The following is a 27,024-nucleotide window of genomic DNA, read 5'->3' as shown; positions in this document are numbered from 1 at the left end:
TTGCTGGCAAGCAAGGTTGTGGAAACGTGGGTTTTTATGAAATGGTGCTCTAGAGTGCATTTTCTAGCTTCTTGGGTATTGAAAGGCAGGGGTTGTAGTAGAGACAGTCCGCTTTGATTCCAGCCCAGCTCAGAGGTGCTCTAGAAGCGGTTTAACTCCCCTGGTGAGTTATTTCTTTATTGTTTTGGGAGCTATTGCTGGAGCACCAGTCCAGAACCTGCTCCTTCAGTCCTATAAACTTTGCAAGTACCTTATTTGTTGATCAAATCCCTTCCTACTTAATATAAATAAAGCAATTTCTCTCTTCTGAATTATATCCTGATAGATCTATCTACTATTATTTGCACATAAAATTAATAATAATAGCAGCCACCACATCTTGGTTATACCATAATCCAGATTTTTATAATTGTTGCCTAATTCCATCCTCCCAGCAAAATTATGCCGTCTTTAAGGGGCCTAATCAGGGTGAGAACCTAGGTCTTCCTGTCAGCAAAGGCCAGTACGTCTTACCGCTCCTTTTCTGGAGCACGCAGTGCAGTGAGCCTGGCTTCCACTCAGTGTGAGTAATGCTCAAACAAGCTGTGGGCCCGCAGAGGCCAGAAGAGGGCATGTCTTAGTCTGCCTGAGGCTTAGAAATCCCAGATGACATCTGCTTTCCACCTTGGCAAGGGGATCACAACCTCTAGATTCCTTATTATGTCAGGGGACCCTGCCTTAAAGATCCAATGGCCTGTTTTTCAAGTAACCAGGATTTTGGAACTCCAAATCATGTTTGCAAAGGCAGCTGTCTGCCCTTGTGTCCAGGTGAGTCATCACAGATCCTAAGGTATTCAGATTCCTTCATGGGACGTATTTCTGCCGGCAGCTGAAGCAGCTCGCTGAGCTGAGGGTTCAGCCAGCCTGGGGCAGATGCCTTCAGCACAGCTTTCTCCCTGGTTCACATGAGACTTGCCTGCGGCAACACCTTCTTGCTAAGAGTGCCTCAAGGTCAGAGATTTTGCCTTATTCAGGTCTGTACCCCTGGCATCTAGCACGCTGTAGGTGCCCAGTGAATGAATGACTGAATGAATGGATGGAGCAGCCCCAGCGGGCAGCTGCGTTAGGCTACCTGACAGCTGGATTCTTTGCATGCTATTCTCAGCTCTTTGGCTTCTGGTTTCTGTGGTTCCCTCACATACCTGACCCGGCAAGGACTGCATTCTTCCCAGGGTCAGAAAAACTAGAGTTTGCCTTTACTTGGTGATTCCTTTAATTTCCATGAAATACTCTTTCCATGGATTGAAATAATGTTCCGTTACTCCAACGTAAACGCTTATGTGCAAATACATAAAGCTTAGGATTTCTAATGTGTTTCTGAAAGGTCTCATGATCCTGAAACAAACAAGATCTTTTTTTTAGCTGACGGACTGGTGAGAGTTTCTCTCTCTAAATGTTAGGTCATCCCAGTAACCAATTATAGCTCTCCTTCCCTTATTAGGGGTCTGGGGACCCTGGGCTATAGGAAACAAATGTTCTTCGCATTTGTATGTTTCACAATTTACAGCAACTTTTTTTTTTCAACAAAACAAAACAAAAAGCTCCCAGCTGATCAAGACATGCACAGCAGGCATTATCTCTCTTTCAAGAATGGCTTGAAGCCAGCGTCCCATAGCTAGTAAGTGACTGAGTCAATCCATGGCTCTGAATCAGCTTGTTTACCAATTTTCCTTGGAACTCAACCTTTCTCAGAGTTTTTGGAACAAAGGGCATGGGCATCTCTTTTTGCTCATCTCTGCTTATCTCGAGCGTGAGTGAGGAGCTGGCTCGGTTATCCTGACTGGATGCTGGAGAAGGAAGCAGAAGCCCAGTGGATAGCATCAGCCCTGGAAGAGATGGGAGCAGGGTTCTGCTGGATGGGTGGGGGCCAGATGTACACTCTGACTCTCTGGCTCTTGCTCCTTCATTTCCAGAATTCACGACCATCCCTTAATTTCCATGTATGGGTCTTGTAAAATTTTATAAATTGGACAATCAGGAGCCTAATCATGGAGCCCAGTTTCTAATTCCTAACCCTTGGGTAACTGCTCCTCGTCCTCCACATTTAGCCCAACACCCCATGATCACACCCTCAGCAGAGCCCTGGGAGGGGCAGCAGGGGATTGCAGGAGATTCTAAGAGTTGTCTGGTCTCAGGACAGCTCTTGGATGTCAGAGAGATGCAGACCATCTTAGATGTGCACTTCAAATAGCCCCAGGTCACACAGGACCTGAAATAACAGGGTATTTCACAAGGGGCACAAAACAGGGACTTAGAAATTATGTAGCTTCTAGAAGATGAGAAGATAGGAAGGAAGTTACAGTGAAAATGGTGAAGCACACTTAAAATAATGACACCAAAAGTTGCATGCATATAGCACTTGACCATTTTTAAAGCTTTCTCATATGTATCATTTCATATAATTCACAAAGTAACAGACTTGTAAAATAAGGAGAGCAGACTTTATTATGCCAGTTTAAGATAATAGACCTGAAGCTTGGGGGTAAGCTTTTCCTATCCCAAATCCAACTCCCTAGTGAAAATTAGGACCAGTATAAAGTTACACTAATTTTTCAGATGATCTCTAGTGGATGCTGCCTGATTCTGGGCCCCACCTAGATATACAGGAGTTCTGTCTTCTGCAGATTCCTCCTTGATTAGTTCTGGGAGTCCCTGTGTGATTTCTCACATGTGTTCAGGAACAAGCCCACTCACAGAAGATTCGCTGCTGGGGACTGCCGCAGTTCCACTGGGCCCTGTGACAGTCACACCACCCTGGGCCACTGTGCAGGACCCACCACCCCTGCTGTAGCCTCCCTTTCCTGTGACTCCACCAGGCCCAGCAGCTTCTGTCTGTGCCTGTTTTGAGATATCAGCCCGTCAAAGCATATCTGGTGATCGATGTCAGATTAGGGGACAGTGGCTCCCTCTTCGTGGAATTACACTTGGTCAGAGGCTCCCAAAGCAGTGTTATTATGACTGCAGTGTGACAGAGGTTAATAGCTATGCCAGGTTTTATGTATCCAAGGCGGCCTTGGGACAGGTGCATTTAACAACCACAGAGCTCTACTCAGCTCCTTTAGGATGTCCACTATGGAACTTATTACTAGCCCATCTATCAATCAGTCTGAACTCCACTGAAGAACCAAATGGAGTGGAGTATGTTTTCTGATAAACGCTTTGTTGTTCAAAACTGAGTCATCAGGCTGATGTGAGAGTCCATTGTTCCTCAATATCTAAATGCTCTTATTAGATAGAGGAGAACCCTTGTCTTAAGCCCTATGATATGTCGGGTGTGTGGTTGCAGGTACTGGAGACCCAGGGACAAACAAGGTGGACACAGTTCCTTCTCTTTGGATCTTACAGTCTGGAAGGTCAATGTCACAGTGCCTGATTCTTTATCTAGGTTGAGTCCTTCCCTGGAAAGCTTGTCAGGTAGTTCAAGCCCCTCCTTCTCCACCCATCCCTTCACCCCACCTTCCCAGCTTGCAAGTAAACTTTTTTAAACTAAATTTTTATTCTGAGATGATTATAAATTCATATGCAATTGTAATACATAAGACAGAGAGAGTCTGTCTACCACCTACCCAGGTCCTTCCATTTTGCAAAACTATAGTACAATCTCGCAGCTGGATGTTGACATTGACACAGCCGAGATGCAGAATGCTTCCGTGTCCATCATAGCATCCTTCATATGGCTCTCTGTTCTCCATTTCTATAATTTTGTCATGTCAAAAATATTATATAAATGGAATCATACAGTGTGTGACTTCCTGAAAGGACTTTTTTCACTCTACGTAATTCCCTAATTATCTGGAGAGTCATTAAAGTTGTTTTGTTTATCAGCAGTTCGTTCCTTTTTATCCCTGAGTAGCATTCCGTGGCATGGATGTGCTGCGGTTTGTTTCCCTGTTCACCTGTTGAAGGACATCTAGGTTGTTTCCAGTTTTTGACTATTATGAGTAAAACTGCTATTTCACAGTCTTTCACATGACTATACGTTTTCATTGCTCTGGGTGATGCCCAGAGCTGCAACGGCTAAGGTCATATGGTAGTTGCATGTTAAGCTTTTTAAGAAATTGCCAAATACTTTTCTAGGGTGGCAGTACCATTGTACATTGCCACCAGCAATGTAGGAATGATCCAATTTCTCTGCATCCTCCCCAGCAAGTACACTTTGACTGATGACCCCCCTAAACTGCCAGACATGCCCAGAGAGGCTGAAAATCTGCTATAGGGCACAGTTTGAGTTTTGTTTTATTTTGTTTTGCTGTTTTCCCCATCAGGTTCTTTATTTCTGTGCAAATTGGACTTCTATCTGGCCTGTTCCACCATTTTTCTGGGCATGTCCAGACGTGCCTGAAGCGTCAGAATTAGTCAGCAGACAATCCATGAGATCCTCAGTGTATAGTACCATGTTTGGGGCTTTTATCCCCATCGCCCCTTCTAAAAACCTGTTCTCTCCCCATATCTTCTGCTGAAAGGTAGGCCCCAGATACCAGCTGATATCCACACACCTAACATGAGGGAGGCCCTCTGTCAGTTGTGTAGAGGCAATCCCATCCTTTCTTTTGGTGCCTGCTATGCATCAGGCACTGTATTAGGTGCTGCGGATAAAATACTGGACCATCAGGCAAGACCCCTTGTCTTGGGAGTCATATATTTTATGAAGTGGAAGTAGACACTAAAGAAGCAAGGTGACTTGAGATGGCAGTAAATACTACAAAGACTGTCTATCCCCAGGGCAATGTGACAGGGAATGAGAGTATGGGGACTCTCCAAGGAGCCGAACTTTTTCAGGATTAGAATTCCTACTTATTTCCATTTCTTCCACCAGTTTTTATGTAGTATGTTTTCTGATCCTAGAATTCTATGGGTGACTTTCACAATCAGTGATTCCATTTATTTGTTAAAGATCCTTTTATAATGTGGTTCTTTGAATTAAAAAACATGATTCCAGATAGGGAGTGTATACTATGGACACAGTGAAAATACTTTTTTCCTTTATTTGGACACCCTATTTCTATGAATACAGCCAAAGACTACAGGTCTTTGGAAGGCTTGATTCTTGTCTATCTGTTGTTTTGTGAGTTAATGTTCCTAGGTCCTTTTCAGATAAATACTGTAAAATCACAGCTCTCACATCCTGTACTAGTTCCAACAATTTTTTTGAAGCAAGATCTTTACCCACATAAGCATCCAACTTGCTAGCCTCAATCTGTATTTCTGCCATTTGAGTCTGTCATTTAATATACTAATTAGGTGTCCGCCCACCCCAGCTTTAGGTCATCTGGAAGTGTGATATGGTGCACTCCTGGATCAAGCTCCATATTCCAGTGTTGAAGAGGACAGAACACCGAGGCCTGCCTAGTCTCTATACCAACGTGATCCACTTGGCCTCTTTGGGCTCAGAGGCTCAGTGACTTCGGAAGCGGCTCTGGATTTCCCCATCTTGCTCCCATGAAAGTATTATGAGAGCTTTGGTAAATTGTTTTGCTCAGATCAAGCTGCATTACATTACCTGTTTGGCAATCCCATCAAAAGAAAAGCAAACGACAGTTTGATTAGACCCCTTCTTAATGATCCCTCATTGGCTTGCAGCTCCAGTCCTGTTGGCAGTGTTACACCATCTGCCTCAAGCAGTTAGCCCAGCCTTGTTCTTGTTCTTCCTGCTTGAACAAAACTGAAACAAAACTCATTGTCCCTAGGCTTTTTGCAAGTCTCAGCTTTTTCTGACACTGATCTTTTGGGGCCTTTTGTTCCATCTTCTGTACTCTTTTTAAAATCTCAGTGCCGTGAACAGCCAAATTATTGGTTTTCATGTATTCTTTGCGATACATTTATGCATACACACAGAGCAGGTTGGATGAGTTATGACTATATGAAAAAATCTATTTGTTTTTCACAGTCTTCAAGCCCCTTGAGGTGTCTTGCTTTTTGGAAACACCGACCACAGGATTATTCTCTCCTTTTCTGTTTATTTTATGAAATCCACTTTCCTAAAGGTTAACATGTGTGGCTGATTCTTGAATCTCTGTCTTAACTACTTTGTTTTTAAAATGGCATAGTTACTTTCCCTAATCTTAAGAGGCCTGGTTAACAACATGGCCTTTAAAGTTGGGTGGATTTGCATTTAACTCTATGTCCTTTATTCCACACTAGGCAATTTACTCTAGTTAATCTCTTTAACCCGCCATTCTGTAAAATGGGAATCATTTTATAGAATTGTAGGAGGATTAAAGGAAGTAATGCTTGGTACACAGTAAGCATTCAACAAATGTTAGCTTCTGTAATTATTAATGAAACCTTTTATTATTTTGACCAAACATAGTAAAGACTCAATTAAGGTAAGGTTTTGTTATTTATATTATCCTTGTACATTAGGATTGAACCCAGAGCGTCATTTCCCCAAGTTATTTATTCTGCTTTCTTCAGGAAGGGGAGCATTTGCCAGATTTTTTGCTTTTGGACTATTAGTCTTGCTCTTGTTTAGACAGATCCCCTTCTCTATTGCATTTCCTATTAGGTGTCTTATTATGTTAGTTTTGTAATCTCTATTAGCAGAATGTCCCCACATCCTTAAATGCTTCAACAGTTTTATCATTACATTTCTCTACTCTTTAATCCTCATCCAAAGTGTCTGTTCCCGGCCTTACAAATGTGCCTAGAGATGTTGATAATTCTATTATGTATTTCAATTCTCCACCCTTCATTTAATTGTGCATCTTTTAGGTCATGTAATCCCCACAGGATGCTTGCCTTAACAATGACAGAGAATATATTCTAGTCTTGAGTCATTTTCTAAAAAGCCAAATTCTGCTTTTTAAAAGCATGATTTTCTTATTATATAAATTATCACATTCACTTTCTTTATCTATGCTTGGCACATATCTGAGATCACTTATTTTGCCACCAAATCATTTTCCTGTTGCTTTCTCCTGAGATCAGCTGGGAAGCTTCACCGCTATTCTTCTTTCTGTTTAACATCTGAGCTTCTCCAGCATATCTAGTTATCAGTTTTATCTGAATCTTTTTCTCCCTTCTCATCAACTGCTAATGTAAAGCCCTCTTGATCAGTTTATGAATTTCCTGCCAAACGCTCCCTTCCTGTTCTGTCTCTTGCCAAGAGTCCATTGCTCTGTTATTATAAGCCATGGTCCAGGAAAATAAAACTTGTTTATGAAGCTAGCAGTTCCCTTTCAATATCTCCTTTGCTCTTCCAAGGTCATTACTTTCAACTGGAATATGAGATGCAGTGACCTTCAGTGTCCGTCAAATGCCCCGTTCCTGTTTATGATTTCACAGCCCTCTGAGACACACCCCCAGATTTCTCTGTGTTGTATTTCCCCTTTCCATGAAGATTGGTAGGAGCAGGTAGTGGTTGGCAAGCTTGGCAATGCTTGGCAGGTTCTCTTATGTTTCAGGGGGCTGTGTCAAGAAACAACAAACCTCTTGGGTTCCCTTTAAGAAGCTGCTTCAGATTTAAATTCTATTTCAGTCACACTGGTCTTCCCAGTTGTTCTGTAAACACTGTACATGGTTCTGCCTTGAGGTCTTTGCATCAGATATTCCCCAAAGATCTCCAGTGCTCACTACTTCACCTCCTTCGTCTATGTGTCTATTTTCTATGTTGCAATAAACCCCATCCTGACCACCTACTTAAAATGACAACTTGCACCACGCTGCAGCCCCTATATTACATTCCCTATCTTCTTTACACAGTTCTGTTTTTTCCATAGTACATACTACCTCCTAATACATTGGGTAATTTACTTATTTATTCTAGTTATTTTTACTGCCTGATAATATCCCTTGTCTCTCCTTCCACTGGAATATAAGCTTCTATATATTCCAGAAACCTAGAACAGTGCTTGATACATACAGATATTCACTAAATATTTGTTGAATGACACTCTGTCAGGGTTTAATGATAGATTACATTGCCTGCCTTCTTTTCTACATTCATTCCTTTAAATGTTTTTTTTTTCCCTAACATGAGATTATTCTCTCCCCTGAATATAAAAATAATAGTTGCTCAAAGTAAAACTTTGGGAACAAAAAAAAGGCAATCAATCAGGAATAGTAAAAATAAAATTAGGAAATTAGGCATAATCCTGCTAGCCAGAGATAAATATTGATAAACATTGTTCACATTGAGTATTTTTCCCAGTCTTTTAAAACTAGATATATTTGCATGTGTTTGAGCATAATTTGAAACATGGCTGAAATAATACCATACATAGAGTTTGGTATTCTGATTAATATTATAGGGAAAGTGTATTTTTCCTGTTTTGTCGGTGGGCTTCGTGCTCTTAGAACAATGTCACCCCATTCCTCTACCTTCAGTGAGGAGAAACCTAGCCTAACCCTAACTTAATCCTATTCCTAAACCTTAACTGCTCTCCTAGACCAGGGCTGCTGCTTATTTTGTCTTGGAAGGACGTGAGATGGCATTCAAGCTTTATTGGGTTTTATCTACTTGGAAACTTCTTCAAGACCAACCATTTAAATGGTTGCATTATATTTTACCATTTAGATTTGCCATTGGCCATTCTCCCCCTGTTTCCTTAGTAAAAGAATATAACTATTATGGGCAGCAGTTTACTACGTTAAAGGACTGTATTTCCATGTCTTCCCTGCAGCGGGACGTGATCATGTTACTAAGTCCCGGCCAATGGCATGTAAGCAGAAGTGTTTCTTGGGATTTATGGGAAGGCAGCCATAAGCATGATGGTTGGTACTATAGTTGCCAACTTGGGTTTTGAATTCACCTTGAGAATGGAAGTCATGTGTCAACAGGTTATAACAGAAAGTCCTCCCTGGGCTATACCTACTTCAGAGTCCTTTTGTACTGCCCAAGAAGTAAATATCTAGCTTGTTTAAGTAAACATTATTTTGGTCCCCTGTGAAATTCAAATCAAAATACCAAGAGGATTTATTTATTTAGAACTTGATAGGCTGTTTCCAAAATCTATGTGGAAAATTAAACATTTGAGAGTTCCAAAAAGTAGTATAAGGTAGGTGGACTATGAGACATCAATATTTATTATAGCTAAAACCATGTGCTTTTTATGAAGCTAGACAAATTGAACAAAGAAATAAGACAGAAATCCAAGAAATAGAGCCACAAAAATGGTGATTTATGAGAGAAGAGGCATTTTTCACTACAAGGGAGATGATGGTTTATTCAAAAAATAAGTTGGGATGATAAGCTAATCACATGGAAAAATGATTAAGTTGGAGCATTGTCTCACACTCTGTACACAAAAAATAATCCTTGCTAGAGTAAATACTTAAGTTTGAATACAAATAGGATAGAAAGTGAAGGTAGAATGATAGTACTTTTAGAAGAAATATAGGAGAATCTCAAGAGCTCAGAGGAGGGAAAATTTTCTTAAACAAAACACAAAAATTGCTACCCAGAAAAGAAAGGATTTCTAAATTAAGCATACCTTAAAATTTTCAAAAACAAAAAACACTATAAAGGAAAAGAAAACAAGCTGCAGTCTGAGTGAAGATATTTGTAACACATTTAATTGACAGAATATGAGAATCCAGAATATATAAAAGAAAGCAATATAAAAAGATATAATCCAATAGAAAAACAGGTATCAGGCTCGAAGAAGCATTTCTATAAAAGCAAATGCAAGTGTCAAACATTCGACAATATAGTGAATATCATTAGCAAATAAGGAAATCCAAATTTAAAAAAAACAATGAAATACCATTTTACACCTATTAAATTTTTGAAGATTAAGATATGTGGTATGCTGAGTGTTAATGGAATGTGGAACAATGGGAAAGTTAGACACTCTTGGTGGGGATGTAAATTGGTACAACTACTTCAGGAACAATTTCCCACACCTTATGACTCAGCAATTCCAATCCTAACTATATGCCCCAGTCAGACACCCTTATGCACCAGAGGCCATGTTACAAGAACATTCATACCAGTATTATTTATAACAGTCAGAATGTCTCTTGACAGAAAAATTAGTAAGTTAATTGTATTGTAGTCACACTATGGACTACTATACAGCATGAAAATAAAAACTTCAACTCCACGCAATGCTGTGAATTAATTTTAGAAACTTGATGTATAAGAAAAAGCAAATGCCAGGTAATGACACACAGTATGCTTTTTTTAATACTAAAGATTTTTTTTAGAGAAGTTATAGGTTCACAGCGAAATATATCCCTGGCCTCCACATATGCATAGCCTCCCCCTTTCCCAACATACCAGAGTGATACACTTGGTACAATTGATGAACATACATTGACACATCATAATAATCCAAAGACCAAAGATTACAATAGGGTTCACTTTTGGTACTGTATATTCAATAGGTTTGGATAAATGTGTAATGACATGTATCCATCATTATAGTATCGTGCAGAGTAGTTTTACTGCCCTGAAAATCCTGTGCTCTGCCTATTTCTCTCTCCCCACCACTTGACCCCTGGCAACCACTGATCTTTTTATTGTTTCCATAGTTTCTATGCCCTTTTAATAAACATCAAATACAAGCAAAATTAAACAATAAGGATGTGTGTGTGTGTATAACACAGAATAAGAAGTGCAAAATCAAGGTAGTTGTTTCAGGGTTGGGAGGGAGGCAGAGAAATGTGAAAAGAAAGGTCTGCATAGTAACAGAACAGCTCTTCTTCAATTTATGATGCAGTTACATCCTCAAGAATCCATCCTAAGTCGAAAGTATGGTAAGTCAAAAATACATTGAATACACCTAGCCTACTGAACATCATGGCTTGGCCTAGTCTACCTTAAAGGCAGTCAGAACACTCAACTAGCCTACAATTGAGCAAAATAATCTAACATAGACCCGATTTTATAATAAAGTGTTAAATGGCTCAATTAATTGAACACTATACTAAGAGTGAAAAACAGAATGATTGTATGGGTACAGAATGGTTATAAGAGTTATAATGGTTATTTACCCCTGTGATAGCATGGCTACCTGGGAGCTGTGGCTCAGTGTGACCGCCCAGCGTCAGGAGAGAGTGTTGTATGGTATATCACTAGGAAAAGATCAAAATTCAAAATTTGAAGTACAGCTTCTATTGGATGTGTATTGCTTTGGCACCATTGTAAAGTCAAAAAATTGTAAGTCAAACCATCGCAAATTGGGGACCATCTGTATGGGTGATGTTCTCCTGACTTGGATAGTTCTACCAAACACTTAAAGAAGAAATAATAACAATTCTATGGTACTACTTTAAAACTTAATTTATTAGGCCTTTCTTACCCTGATACCAAAACCTGACAAATCATAGACCAATATCTCTCATAAACATAAATGCAAAAACTCCTAACAAAATTTTCACAGGTCAACTCCAGCAATATATGATAAGGATAATACATCATGACTAAATGGGCTTTACCATGGAAATACAAAGTTGGTTTAATGGTTGGAAGGCGATCTGTATGCTTCACTATATTTATAGACTAAAAAAGATAAAATAATTTTAAAAAACAAGGAAAAATGTAATAAAATTTTATACTCATTCATGAAAAATAAAACCTTAACAAACTAGAAATAGAAGCAGACTCCCTCAAACTGTCAATTAAGAAAAACCTACAGCTGACATTGTATGCATTCAATGTTGAAAACTAACACCAGGAATAAGCCAAGGATTCTACTGCACTTGGTACTGGAGGTCCTGACCAGTGGAAAGGAAGATTTAAGACTTTTTATTCACATGTGATGATTCTCATCTATATAGAACATCATAAGAAATATACCAAAAAAGCTACTGGAACAAATAAGTGAGTTTCAAAGTTATAGGATTAAAAAGTTATTTGGGATTTAAAAAAATCAAAAGTATTTCTATATATTAGCAACAAAAAACTGGAAATTAAAATAAAAAATACCAATTTATAATAGCTTCAAAATATGAATAACTTATGGGTAAATTTAATAAAATATTTGACCACCGAAAATAACATTTTTCTGAGAGAAATTAAAGAGGACCAAAGTAAATGGAATGATGTTCTGTGTTCATGAATTGACAGTCTTAATATTGCTAATATGTCAGTTCTCTTCAAATTGATCTACTGATTCAATACAAGACCAGTCAACATTCCAGCAGATTTTTTTTCCAATATTTTAACAAGCTAATTGTAAAGGTTATATGGAAAGGCAAAGGACATAGAATAGTCAAAACAATTTTGCAAAAGAAAAACAAACTGATTTCAAGAACTACTTTATAGCTAAAGTAATCAAGACAGTGTTGTATTGGCATAAAGACAGGCATATAGATCAATGGATCAGAATAGAGAATTTAGAAATAAATCTATATGTCTATGGTCAGTTAATTTTCAGCAAAGGTGCCCAAGGCAATTGAATGGGAGGAAAGGTGGTCTTTTCAAGGACAGGTGCTGGGACATTTGGAACCTTGTCTTTTGCTTCCCATCATCACATGCAAAAATTAACTTGAAATGGATCATACACCTGTATATGAATTTAAACTGTAAAAATTCTGGAAGAAAACATAGGAGAAAAATCTAAGAAAATGGAGGAGAATTTTATCAGTCTTCTGTGCTTATTGAGATCATCATGAGTTGTTTGTAGTCTGTAAATAAAATGAGTTATATTGATTGACATCCAAATGTTAAACACCTTAAGTTATGCTACATTTTCTTGACCAGATCGACAAAAAGTGTGAAACATAAACAAGCATTGCAAAACAACTTAATTGAAATAAAAAATTTTGTTCTCTAAAAGGCATTATTAAGAATAAATCACAGACCAGGAGAAAATATTTGTAAAGCATATATCTGATAAAGAACTCACATCCAGAATATATAAATAGCTGTACAACTCAAAAAAGAAGTTAAAACACTTAAAAAATGAGCAAAAGATTTGAACAGACCCACTATCAAAGAAGAGGTAAGGATAGCAAATAAGCATATGAAAGTATATTCAACATCAACGGACACCAGGGAAATTCATTAAAACCCCAGGACCTCACTACCACATCAATAGGCCTATAGTGTAATAGTAGATTACAACTAAGAAAGCTGTAAGACACAGACTCAATTTAAGTAGGAGTTCTTAAGAAAACCCAAAGACAACAGGGGAGAAACAAAAATTCAAAGACCGGGAATTCTTGGTGCTTCTTAAATTGCAGCACATAGGGAAAAAAATCTCCAAATTCTACATATTCCTAAATCTAAACTAGTGCAAAAATCTTAAAGTATTAGGAAACAGAATCTTTTAAAACATTAATAAAATAATACATCTTTAACAGGTAGGATTTCTTTCAGGATGACAATAAGGATGAATGCAAGGATGGTTCAGTATTGTGAAATACATTAATATACTTCATAATACTATTTTTTAAAAGCTGAGTATTATATTAGCATCTTCATAGATCACTAAAAAGACCTTTAACAAAATTCAAAACCCATTCCTGATGAAAACTCCCAATTACATAGAAATTGAGGATCATTCTTTTTGTTAAGTGATACAAGGTTCTCAATATTAATTGCACAGTGGATTAAAAAGTGGAATTTACAGTTCTCATAACAATTATTGATAAAAGCAAAAAAACCTGCTGAAACATAAATATAGTAAAAACAGTTCTATGAATGTTAAGATTTAGAGGTGTGGATAAATACTATGCCTCATAGACTCTCTTAACCAAATGTTTAATAAATGTGATGATTCACTTAATAAATGTGATAAGTTTTTGATAGCAGTTATGTTTGATGTTAGACTTCAGGAAGGTGTTCTATCCTGCTAATCAACACAATGCCTGTGTTTTGGAATACCAGATAAATGGGTTGGGAAGATCAACAACTTTTATAGCAATAGAGGTGCCTGACAATATTCTCATGCAGAAGGAAGCCACACCTCTTCCAAGTACAAGTGACCCAGTATAATTTGTGCTTAACAGAGACTCCCAAATTCCCTAGGCCTGAATATTTCAAGGTAGGTCGTCATAGCCAGGACAAAAACCTCTGAAAGACTTCAATGTAATGTCTAGTTCTAAGTAACATGGTTTCCTCATTGGCCACTGGAGTGAATTAGCCAGAAGTGAACTCTTAGGAAATTATGATTCACTCACCATAAGGCATTATTGGATATCAACCAATTAAATCTTGGAATCTGCCCCATCCAAGGACAATTATTTTTGTTTTGTTGTAGTTAATGTTTAGCTCTTTTTCCTGGTTAGTGTCATAGGACCATACTGCCTGCATTTATACTTGGGCTATCCACTTCAAACTATGGCCTGATTATTTCTAGAAACTCTTTCTGACTTGCTACACTTTGGCATGGAGTTAGAATGAAGATTTTGCAGCCTTATCCAGGGATCTACAATGAATGCTTTTATGGCCTAGTTCACAACCAGGGAATAGGAGAGATTAATTCTTCCTATTAACTACACTCATATATGATTTTCAAAGGCTATTTTGATTGATAGATCAGCTGATTGCATTAATTGGTGGCCTCTCACCAGAGCCATCTGGTCCTGGGGAATCTTTTACAATATAATCACATCAGGTCATTCTGCACTAAAAAAATATTTCCTGTCTCCGCATCTCTCTTAGTCTCTTGCTTCTTGTCTGAGTTGTGGGTCTTTGAATGTCCTCAACTCCTAGTGCAGAAGTCTGAGTTGGAGGGCCAGGTCTAAAGTATTGTAACAGATAAGCAACTGTGTAAGCTTCAGACCCTTTCTTCCCTGCTGCAAGCTTCACTCATTGTTGCCTAGCTTTCCCTGGGTACCAGCTTCCCTGCCCCTTTCCAGCTTGTGCAGACTGGGAAGAAGGTGGAGATGCCCTCTTTGGGCTACAGCCAGGAGACTAAAGGCCTCGCTCTTCTAATTCTTCTCTCTCTCTCCATTTCCATGAGTCACAGCAATATCACACACAGAAGTGGGAATGTGATATTTCTGAAGTCCTCACCGCGTTCCCTCCAGCTTCTGCGAGCCAGCACTGCTTTCCTCTTCAGCAGCCCACTTGTTCACCATATTCTCCGTATATACCAGACACCCTCATCTTCTTTCCCACCAGTGGGCGCTTACACCGGCTGTTCCTACTGACAAGAAGGCCTGACATCTGGCCAATTCTTTCTCATCTTCTACATCTCAGGTTAAGTATCCCTTTCCAACCTCTTCCCATTCCAAGTAAGATTCTCTAGTTATACTCTCTCATAGGTCCTGTGCTTTTCCATGGAAGCACTTTACCACAGTTTTTAATTATGGCACTCACCTGAGTAATTATGGCTGCCAGCAGACAGCAACTTGCAGGTCAGCAGCCTATTTGCTGTGCTTAGGGATGAATGCCTCGATGACAGGAATTCGGTAAATATTTACAGAATGGGTGAAGATGAATAGCATTGTGGTATTAGCTCCCATGATTGTGATTGTCCATTAAGCTTGGTGCTTAGGGTAGATTTTTTGTTTTATGCAGTAAGTTCTTAACCATCAATGTAAGATGAAAGTCACAGCAAACATTCTTTCCTTTCCAGTGTTCACTCTACTATGCTGAGCAAGCCACCTTCAAGGAAATACCTTCTTCCATGCTCAGTGAGAGAGCAGCAGTTGGGTGCCCAGGGATGAGATCTGAGGTGTCATTTTGTTAGCTGTGCAGAAGGCCAGGGAGAGAGGGCAGGGCCCAACCAGCAAGAACCTTCACCATCCAGATTCTGCCCACACCTGGAAGAATTAGCCCAACTGCTCAGGGCAGCAGTACGCTGACACCTTAATACTGCCCACAGCCTCTTAGCCTGGGTCCACCCTCAGAGGTGTCCTCTGACGTCAAGAAGCAACTGAATGACACAGAAGCCTGGTAATATGTAATACAATCAATTTTTATACTCAAGGGAAAGTATAAACTTTATTTTAAGCTAAGTTCTTAATGTTTACTAAGACTATATTTTATAAAAAGTAAATGTTATTTTATTATGGGTATAATAAACTGAACTAGGGGGAAAGAGCCAAGTATCAAGGACAAGCTGTATCCTCTGGGGAGACACTGAGTGCCAGGAATGAGCTTGCTTGGTTTAGAGCCCAAGCGGGTGGTGTAGTAGGAGCACGGTACCTAGGAGGCTGACCTGGGTTTGTGCTCTTGGTTCAGGCCTGCTCAGCCCAGTCACTTTCCCCTCTGGGTCCTCAGTTTCCACACTGTGAAGTGAAGGGCTTTGATGAGATAATAATTCAGATCCTTTCTATTTTAACACAGTATGATTCTAAAGGAGGAGAAGGATGGCTAACTTTTAATGTCAGAGGCCAGAGTAGTCAACTAGACTAGTTGGGCTGTAAGCGACAGAAAACTGTAAGTAATGGTGACTTAAACAAATTTGAAGATTATTTTTCCTTCATAGAAAAGCCTAGAGATTGGCCATCTATGGATAGCATGGAGTACCAGGGACCCAGGCTCCTTCTGTCTCTTTGCAGCACTTAGAACGGTGCCAAGTTCAGGATCCAAGATGGTGGTTAGCCATCCGCTTACACTCCGTTGGTGAGATTTTAGTCTTACGGACACACCTCCCTGCAAGGGGAATCTATTAAGCGTAGTTTTTTTTGTAGATAGCTGTGGGGCTCCTACTGCTGAGGAATAAGAAAACACATGGAGTGGACTTGCCAAAAAGGGTTAATTAAGGATATACCCAAAAATTATAGAGCAGAAAACAGTACTTAAAATGAAATCAGAATCATTAAGAGTCTGCCTGTTTTAGAGTTTGGCCAAAAGGCAAGGCAAATAGAGTAATCGTCTTGCTCAGCATTTCAGGGGAAGGCCGAGACTTTGGCTTGGCATAGAAGGGAATGGCATGGTCAATATGTGAAGAGAAAACAGACTCCTTAAGCCCTTCAGTAGACTTAGGAGGCAGGACAAGAAAGAAAACTATGCTAAGAAATAGGGGAACTCTGCCACTTAGCAGAGAGGGCCCAGAATAAAAAATTCTTCAAGCCAGACTGAAGGAAAGTTCAAGGGGCCAAAGCTATACTCTCAGATGTATGTCTACACTTTGCTTTCTGGTCTGTAGCTTATACTCTGGGATTTCTCACATTCCCATTTCTGTGTGTGATATTGCTGTGACTCATGGAAATGGAGAGAGAGAGAAGAATTAGAAGAGCGAGGCCTTTAGTCTCCTGGCTGTATCCCAAAGAGGGCATCTCCACCTTCTTCCCAGTCTGCACAAGCTGGAAAGGGGCAGGGAAGCTGGTGCCCAGGGAAAGCTAGGCAACAATGAGTGAAGCTTGCAGCAGGGAAGAAAGGGTCTGAAGCTTACACAGTTGCTTATCTGTTACAATACTTTAGACCTGGCCCTCCAACTCAGACTTCTGCACTAGGAGTTAAGGACATTCAAAGACCCACAACTCAGACAAGAAGCAAGAGACTAAGCCACTTGAGAGATTTCTTTTCACTCACCCAACCATCTCTCCTGATCATGGTCATATCCTCACCCACCTCTCTGAGTCCTTTATCACTTCAGAGAATGAAAAGCAGAGAATGAAAAGAGGAGAGGAAGACAATGAAAGGTAATGATCTGAGTTAGGTATGCAAGCTGCTGTAATAGTTTAACACAGTAGAAGTGTTTCTATCACATCTAACAGTCTAATAAGTGAGGTGGGGAGGAGGAATCCAGGGAGCTGTAGGCTTTCCCATCTTCATCTTACAGCTGCCATCATTGTTCTGGGCACCAATGTCCAGCAGATGCTGGGGAAAGAGCATGAGAGACTGCAGGTGGGAGCTTTATCTGCAAGCCCAGAAGCGGCGGCGCACTGCTCATGTTCCAGTGGTCAGAATTCAGGTGTGTGGGCACATTTAACTCAAGGGAGACTGAAAGATACGGAGTGTTTGCCCAGGAAGAGGAGAGAATGGGTCTGTAATCAGCTGGTGGCCTCAGCCATAGTGGACGTGAGAGGGAAAGGCAAATAAAATACTCTGGAGGCGAGTGAGCATGCAAAGTTAACCTTGTCTAAAGAAGGACTTTGGACCACAGACTAGATGAGGAAATGCAGTCTTTGAAAAATCACTAATTTTCTCAAAGAGGACAACCTTGGTTTTCATTTGTTTCCCTTTCATCAGTGTTGGGACCCCAGTGTTCAAATCAGACCCAGCGACTTTAGAGTTACTGTGCTCTGCTAGATGCCCAGAAAGTTAGGATTGCTAAGAACCCTAATGATAATCAGTCACTTCCAAAGACCCTTGAAACCTTCTGTACAGCTCCTGACAAAGGACTACTGCCTGAATGCTTCCTATGCTGGGGACCTCTGTCTTATAAACTGCCCGAGCCATTACTTCATTAATTAAATATCTTTGTAATGCATTCCCTCTGCCAGGCACCAAGAATACAAGGTGACAAAATGCTAGGCCGTTAAGAATTTCATAGTGCAGAACAAATTTGTCTGCTAGCTTCGTTTGTCAAATAGAGTCACGTACTTTGCTTCGGCTGATGGTACTTGTCACTTCTCTCCATTGCACAGGTCACCCCGTCACCTGGGTGAAATATCATAGTCCTGTTTCAGACCCCAGCCTACCTCACTCCAGTGATTCCTAGAAAAGTCCATTCTAACTCCTATGGGGATTTAAAAACTGCCTACAGCATTTTCCAAATCTTCTTCTCCCTAGAGGATGTTTTGGAGTCAGTCATTTGTCTGGTTGCAAAACTGCTTCTCCTCTGCCTGTCCATTTTGGGCTTCTAAATTCTGCCCCTGAGTTCAGTTCAAAACCTGTAATTGGATCATTCAGGGGCTGACCTGCTATGCAGTGTCTCAGTGTTCTTGTCCATATTCAACTTGGAACCAACCCATCTTGGAACTCACTTTTCATTGCAAAACTTGACTGTGCTTCTTATTTTAAAACCACTGCATCTCTGAAAAAAACTACTACCCATCGCCAAGCCACTTCCCACTTTGTGTTGCCAATCCAAAATATAATTTGTGTTTAGAAACCAAGATTCTTTCAAAACTGCTTTGGAGATTTCTAAAAGTTCAGGTCAAAACACTCAGAATCATCATCCCTGACTTCCCCCACCCCCTACACACAGCCTCCTTACTATAGAGTTCCAGGTCTGCCACAGATAATCTGCCCAATCTGTTTGCAGCATCACCAGAAGGAATTCTCCTCTGATTAATGTGTCAAACTCAACTGTGAAGTTGTCCTTTGGGGACTGATCAGCAAGAGTTGTTCCTAAATGTCCCTATTTCACCTTTTAGGCAAAGCCCATTGTGTTTTTAAGCCCCACTCAGTTCCTTCTACTGGGCTGCCCTGTTCTAAACTGGAATGTCCTAAGTACGTGAGGGGAAATCAAGTGACTAGTGGGCGCTGTGTACCCAGTGTGTATTACCTGGTTAAGTCCTCCACGCCATCCTAGGAGCCTGGCTGTACTGTCCCATTGCTGCTGATGAGGAAATGAGACAGAATCAGGTTGGGTAACACATCTAGGGCCTGGTAAGTAGAATTCACATTTGCATATGTCTGACTCCAAAGCCAAAGCTCTTCCGCCTGCTCCGATTAATTAACTTCCTTATTTGAAGGTTGGAACTCATCAGGCATATTGCCTTGGACCAGCCAGTTAACCAACGCTGCAGCTCAGATTCTTTTCCAAGTGAAGAAGTGGGGCCAGATGAATGCTGAGGTCCCTCCTCTCCAACATTCTCTCTGTTCCTATTGCTCTCAGGCTAGTGGAAGAAATAAGTAAGTCAAACTGAAGCAACAGAAACAAGGGTAATATTAACAATCACCACTTCCTGAGGGCCTATCCTATATGGGGCGAGTGATAACTTCACTTATTTTATCCTTCTAACAAATCTGTAATGTTCTTCTTATTATCCCACTTTTATAGATGAGGAGACTGAAGATCAGAGAAGTCAGAGATACACCCAAAGTCACCCAGCCAGTAAGAAAGAAGCCGAGGGGTATTTGATTTCCAAGCCCATAGTCATGCATCCACCATGCTACTTTTGGGGGAAGGGAGGAAGGAGGGAGCAGGACAGGCACTGTCAGAAATGGTCGTTTAGGTCTGGGTAAGTATCTACACCTGGCAGAGGGATCCCGCGACAAGTCAGTTGGGATGAGAAAGGGTGCTTGGGGGGACCAGGTAATTAAAACCCCATCTCAGTCTCCCTGACTTTGCTCCCAACTCTGGACAGCTGTGTTCCTTATGTCCAAGCACAGAGTGCTGTCCCAGCAGGAGCTTGGCTTGGTACCCCCTCTTGCTCGTGATAGCAGCTTAGGCCCTAAGTCACAAAACCTTATCTCATTGCCTTTTTATCTCACCTTATTACTGGGTCCATACTTTTCTGACCTCTTTGAACTTCATCCCAAATTGCCAGACCCCCAGTCCAAGCATTACCATACCCAATGGAAGTGGGGTGAATGGAAGTTCCCATGGCCAGGATCCTCAGTTGACCCTAAACTACTTGATGATGTAATTCACCTACTGCTCGGTTAATGCTTCCACACCCTTCGTAGTGAGCTGTTATTGACTGAGACACTATATAAAGAGCTCCGCCCAATGCTCTGGGCGGAGGCAGAGAGGGAGGTGGATTATGGACCCGCAGACTGCTGGATGCAGATGTGATTCTAGTGCTCAACCTACTGCTGTGAGAATAAATCTGGGTATAAGCCCTTTTATCCCAAGAATGTTCCCTTGTCATTTCTCAGTCTCACTGAATCCATAGTGAACTTGCCTGGGGCTGAAACCCTCAGGCAAGACCCCAAGACTCAGGGGCTGCCTGAAAGGTTTGCAAGAGTATGAAGTCATCACCAGCCAAAATGGAAAAGGATAATTAGTGGGAAAGGAAAATGGGTCTCTGAAGAATAAGCAAGGGTCCATTGTTGGTTATTCTAAGCTGGTCAGCTGACTGAGAAAGAGTGGCCAATTATGAGGGGTGCTCGGGCATGGTGTGAGGATTGACATCTACAGGCTGAAGGTTCCAGAAGGGGGGCTAGTCATGTTTACTGAGGCAGGTGTGTGGCTTGGCAGAGCACAGAGATGAGCTTTGGGACCCGGTCCATCTGAGTTGGGATAATACTTGGCTACTTCCTATTTCTGGTTGAACTCACAGTCCCAGTCAGAGGATGCCTGGAGCCTCACCAGATTAGGGGGAGGTGCTGTAAACATTAGAAATAATGTGCACAATGCTCTAAGCACCCTGGAGAGGCAGGACGGAGGTAGGTCCTGTTACCATTATTAAGGAAATAGCGTGAGAAAGGCTTTTTCCTGCCATGAGCGCTCAAGCAATCATCGCCATTTTTCATGCTGTTTTCTTGTCTGAAAGTTGGGGGTGTGATCATTTGATGAGTAAAAGCTGACAATACTCAACTGGGCCCGGACATTCAGCTTCTGGAGACAACAGTGACCCTCTACTCCAAGCTTCAGGGAAGGAGTCACACAGCCTCCTACATGTGGAATTTTTAAACCTGCCTCTTCCCCACTTCAAAGTGAAGATGCAGTTATTGCCTGACAATGACTGTTCTACAAGAAAATAAAGGAATAATCAGGGAAAGGACAAATCAGTCATAGTAAAAAGTCCCCTGTGACGTAGGGAGGGAGGGAGTGATATTTGGAATGAGGAACAGACCCACCAGTCATGCAGGTGACCAGTGTTCTGGTTTCCCGCCTCATCCCACTAGCACCCCCTTTGATTCTCAGCCATGTTCCAGTGTGGATCAGAAATTCTTTAGTCACCCAGTCATGTGAAATATGCACCATCACTCACACATTTAGGGAGTGGGGAGGGGACCTAGATATGCTATTTGGGCTACAAAGCCCTGAATTATCCCAGGCAGATGGACACTCAGAGAAGGAACTTGTAGAGCTTTGCCCTCGGAGCCAGGGCATGCTTCCTTATAGTTTCCCTACGCCGCTCTGATTGTTATCTAGGCCCGTCTGCTGACTGGTGAAATGGAAGTAGAGACTGGAGAAAATGGAGGGTGTGGGGGTGAGGCAGGGAGCGAAGAATAAGCCTGAGGACTTGTAGCACCGTCAGTTGTTTTACGCCATGACATCCAGTGAGAAAATGGACTGAATGACTGCGCTTGTCTGCTGTAGCTGTGTGTCTTTCTGGAAGGCAGATGTATTGCTGAGAGAGTGGACATCATCAGTGGCCTGGCTTGTCAGTATCTCCTTGCACACTCTCCTGTTCCACGTTCCTGGGAAGTGTCCTAAAGGAGGCCACCAGTTTCTTACCATAGCAGACTGGATCATTTGAGTTTCGGGTATTTGTCTAGGTCCTGCTGGAAGTGAGGATGTGCCTGTGTGCCTGGTGGGAGGTGTGGGTGTGCTTCCTTTTGATCCAGGAATTACAAAAAGGCAACTCCCCTGCTCTGGCCCTACCCACTGGCCCCCGTGTTCTATTTTAAAAGCTCCAGGGTAGCCTGATGAGGTCTGTCCATCCCATGCCCTCCTTGTTTACTGGAACATTGGGTCACTGCAGTGCAGCTGGGATGCAATCTCTGGGCGACTCAGCAAGGCCGAGGCGGGGCCTGCGAGGCATCATGTCATCGCACTGGTTTTCCTCCCCTCCCACTGAGTTTTCTTGGAAGTTCTGAGCCAGGCTCAGTGTGTATCTCCAGAGATACATTCCAAATTCCGAGCTGCTTGCAACTCAGCAAGTTTTGCTGCCTCTGCTTTTAAAATCCAGGTGCCCTGAAAGTTTAGGGATGAATAAGCCCACACGGAAGGATGTCTGCCTCCTGATGTGTTTGCTACTGCCCGCTGCCACACAGAGTCCAGCCACAGTTTCCCTCTTAAAAAGCAAAGAGGAAAAGAATCCCTGTGAGATGCCTTTCTGACTTGGCAAACTCGCCTCTAATCTGTGCATCTGTCCCAGCCGAGGGGACCGTGGGAAGGCTTTGTTGTCTGTTCCCTTTCTGAATGCGGATTTCACACGATCTCCTGTCATCTTGAGCTCCCCGTGATCCACCACAATCATGCTCCTCTTCCCGCCAGCCTCCGGCTCCCTGATTTCTTCCCCCCAGTCTTTTCTCTGCATTACGATCACTTCATTCCTTCCTGGACTAGGGGAAGGGGTGGGGGCAGGGGAGAAAGAGCCAAACACAGCAATTATGTGAAAATCATATTTGTCTCATTAAGAGTAAAAAAGGCGCCTGTGCCTTTTCTTAGATTTGTTCTTGCTGTTGACTGATGTACGGATTCGTTAGGGCTCAGCCCTCGTTCTTGAAGTGTGCTCCTCTGATCTGCAGCCACAGCAGCCCCTGGGAACTTGTTGGAAAGGCACATTCGCCGGCCCCATCCCAGACCTGCTGAATCAGGGCTCTGGGGACAAGGCGCAGCAATCTGAGTTTTAACAAGCCCTCCATGAGATTCTGATGTGTGCGGAAGTTTGCACACACCTGGGGTAGAGGATTCTCCCTGGGCAAGGAAGAAGGGGAAGTTGGAGGTTTCTCTTTGCTTTCCAGATGTCAGAGTCAGAGTGAGAAGGACGGAGCTGGCAGCATGCTCCTTGGGCCTGGCTCGTACCCTCGCCTTTCAAGCTGAAGCAGAGGGAGAGTGAATGTGAGAAGGACCAGGAGCTGGTGGCGGCCCTGGTGGATGCCTGCTGTGAGCCGTCCCCACGGGCCACCTTCTGGTCAGGAGTCTGCAGCTCCTGACCGTGGGTCCAGCTCCTCTCTAGGAGCAGGAGGGCACATGTTGTATAATGGTGGTGACTCCATCAATTGGTGTCTCATCTGCTCTTAGGCAATTAAGCCAATCACTAGTTATAGACAGAAATTGTAGAGTTTAATCTTTTTAACTTTTTTCTTAGACTCAAGCAAATAACTAGAAGCATGCTCTTCCTCTTGCCAATTCTTTCTTCTATCTTCTGAAGAGCCCCCAAAATTATTAAGAGGATTGGGGTCTATGAGTTCAGATCTATGATGTCCAATTCGGTAGCTCCCGGCCACGTGGGGCTACTGAGCCTCTGAAATGGTGGTAGTCTGTGTGCCCCTGCAGGCGCAGTTAGATACCACATTGCAAAGGTTTAGTCCCAAAGAAAGGGTAAGTTATTTCTTTAATAATTATTATATTGATTTCATGTTGAAATTAGAACACTTTGGATATATTGGGTTACATAAACTATGTCGTTAACATTCATTTCACCCATTTCTTTTTACTTTTTAAAATGTGGCTACTTGAAAAATAAAAACTACGTTTGTTTTTGTGGTTTACCTTATATTCCACCAGTCAGTGCTGCTCTGGTTAGTCTGGGGCTTTGGCCAAACACAGGGTTTTGAATAAGACTAGTGGCTCTGCCAGAAGGAAATACAAGGGAGCAGGTGCTCTTGCATGTACAGCGACAGCATGTTCAGGTGAAGGCAAGCAACGTAACCTCTCTGAACTTCAGTTTTCTTATGTATAAAAGAATTGGCTTCATTTCTAACTCAAAGGGCTCTCATGAGAATTCGTTAAGACAATGAATGTAAAGGGCTGAATACTATTCCCAGCTGTTAGTAAGTACTCAATAAATACTAACTCACCTTAAGTAATAAGAAATTCTAGTACTAGATGATGTTAGATACGGATTGTGGAATCTTCATTTCTGAGGGTCCTTAATATTTAGATGGATTCTCCTCTACATGGAGTGGTTCTTTTATCATCCTGCCCCAAAGTATGGGGTGGCTGTATTACCTTTCTACGGCTTCTTCAGCTAACAATCCACACTGGCTATGGATGCCTTCCCATCACCACCCACCATGGTATTCACAGTGAACAACAGCGTTACATAGGGGACTGGGTTACATAGAGGATTGCTCCTGGACAGAGACCTCTGCCTTGTTAGGCTTACAAAACTTAACAGTTCGTGTGAAATAGATTGGACAGACTTTTAAAGGGACAAAAGATAGCACCCTTACTGAAAGAGGGGAAATACTCCAGGTGAGCAAAGTCAAGGTTGGGCAGAAAAGTGGAAGGGAACGCTATGATCTTGTCCTTAAGATTCCTGACTAGCCCTTAAAGAAGACTGTTAGCCCTTCTGTCCATAACATGGCACAGAACATCAGGTTCAGATTTTTCCAAAGAGAAGGCAGTTCCTCCGCAAGTTTACGTGGAGGTGGGATGAAAAGCAAGAGTGGTAAGTGAGGTGAAAAGGGAGCACCTGGCTTCATTTGGAAAAACTCTGTAAGGACATCCCATTGCAGTAACATATTTCTAGATGCAATGTCTCTGAGCTCCAAGAACACTGATACCATGATAAAACCTGTAAACATTTACTAGGCATAAAAAAATGAAAGATTCTGAATTTCTGTTCATGGATACTGCCTAAAACAACTGCAAGAACAAAGAAACAGAGCTTATGCAAAAGGCGTTTCCACCAGGGTAGAGTGTGTTCTGAGTATCTGCTCTGGGGAGTGTTAAACCTTGAGAAAAAAGCAGGCAGAGTGTGGAGATGACGACTTTAGCCCAAGAAGGAATTAAAGCATCTTTGGTGTCTTGCTGAATTGTACTACTTAGTTACCACTATCACCATCATGGAAGCAGTGCTTCCTATGAAAAACTTTGCTTCCAAAGCAAAAGCTTTGCTATGTGCTTTTCAAGGTGATCTCATTAAGTCTCCTGACAGCTCTATGACATACTGTCATTATGCCATTTTTACAGATGAAGCCAACTGAAGCTTAGAGACATAAGTAACTTCCTCAGAGTTACACACACAGCCCTGTCATAAGGCTTGTTGGGGCTCCCATGCTGGATACACAGAGAGGCCAACCAAGAGGGCCTTTTATTACAGATCCCAAAGGGAGCCTCTAGATCAGAAGTTCTCAACAGCCATCAACCCTGAAGTCCCTTTTGTAAAAAATATTTTATAGCACCACATTCATTACCCTGAAATGAAATTCACAGATTGTATAATCCACCTCAACACTATTTAAAAATCACTATTTTGTCATGGAGAGACATGAAATGAATGTGTATTATAATAAAGTAGTATATATTATAATAAATAATCATGCAAGTATAGTGAGTTCACCACATGCCTATAGATAGCACCACAGTGAAAACCACAGCTACCAATGCCAACTACTCAGATGCCACAGTGAGTGTTGACAGGGGCGAAACCATTATCTGACAAGGTAAGCAGCTCTTCAAAAAGCTCTAAACAGAATGAAGTACAATTTTACCTTGAGCTGTGTGTTGATTACATTCTGGGGAAATTCAGTTTATATTAATTAAATACATGGAAAAATACTTTGTGTTTATATGTAAGGTGGAGGTAAGTTCCAGATCATGTTTTCAACTATATCAATATCCCTTAGGACATTCAAAGGGTGGGGCAATTTTTTATTGGGAGGGAACCCTCCTAGGCATTACAACAACATCTAATCGATCCCTCTACCAAGAAAATGCCAGTGACACCTTCACCCCAATTATTGGGCTACCAGGGTCATCTTGAGAATTTCAAACACACTTAGAACAATAGTTCTCAGCCTTAGCTGCACATTAAAATTCCCTGAGGGGCTTTAACTCAAATACTGGTACCTGGGCAGCATCTGCAGGACCTCTGAGGTAACTGGTCAGGGCCGGTGCCTGGTCTTCAGGGTTTTGAAAGACAGCTCAGTTGATTCTGCTTCGTAGCCCAGGCTGAGAACCATGCCTAGGGGTGGTCCTGCCCCTTTGAGCATCATTCCCAAGCTGAGTCAAATCCCCAGACTGCTGACCTGACAGCTCTCCCTCTTTCTGCCTCATACAGCTATTTCCTGTTCAGACAGAGCTCAAGGGCCTCCTAACCTAAGGAACATCCCTAATTGTAATGTAGGATGTGGGTATGTGGCTCTAGGATCTGAAAAGCCAAAAACCTACTTTTAAGAAATCCCAGGAGTTGAGTAAATGATTAATAGTATATTTCTAAATGTAGAACAAACAGAAGAACATAGTTTATCTAAATAAAAAACAAACCAACCAAGTGATATTATTTAGGAAATAAATTTGTACTATAGCGTGGCCAAGTCCCTTCCAGAACCCCTAGCCATTCCTCCTTAGGCATGACTTGGGCCTTCAACTTCATAGGGAAAATAAACCTACAGTCACTCTTCCT

At 41.6% G+C, this 27,024-nt stretch overlaps 1 long non-coding RNA gene across 2 annotated transcripts; it reads left to right on the top strand.

The window, feature by feature from the left end:
- The first annotated feature begins 484 nt into the window (after positions 1–484).
- Positions 485–21,368, top strand: LOC108383910 (uncharacterized). 2 transcript variants are annotated; one of them, XR_012122829.1, is made up of 4 exons: positions 485–807; positions 5,298–5,501; positions 14,892–15,130; positions 15,510–21,368. It is a non-coding gene; the product is annotated as an uncharacterized lncRNA (long non-coding RNA). The 2 variants fall into 2 exon arrangements; XR_012122830.1 differs by lacking the exon at positions 485–807 and adding an exon at positions 834–990.
- Positions 21,369–27,024: the final 5,656 nt, after the last annotated feature.

This window comes from Manis javanica, chromosome 11 (assembly GCF_040802235.1).
Source record: "Manis javanica isolate MJ-LG chromosome 11, MJ_LKY, whole genome shotgun sequence".
Lineage (NCBI taxonomy): Eukaryota > Metazoa > Chordata > Mammalia > Pholidota > Manidae > Manis > Manis javanica.
This window is presented reverse-complemented; position numbering and strand designations above follow the sequence as displayed.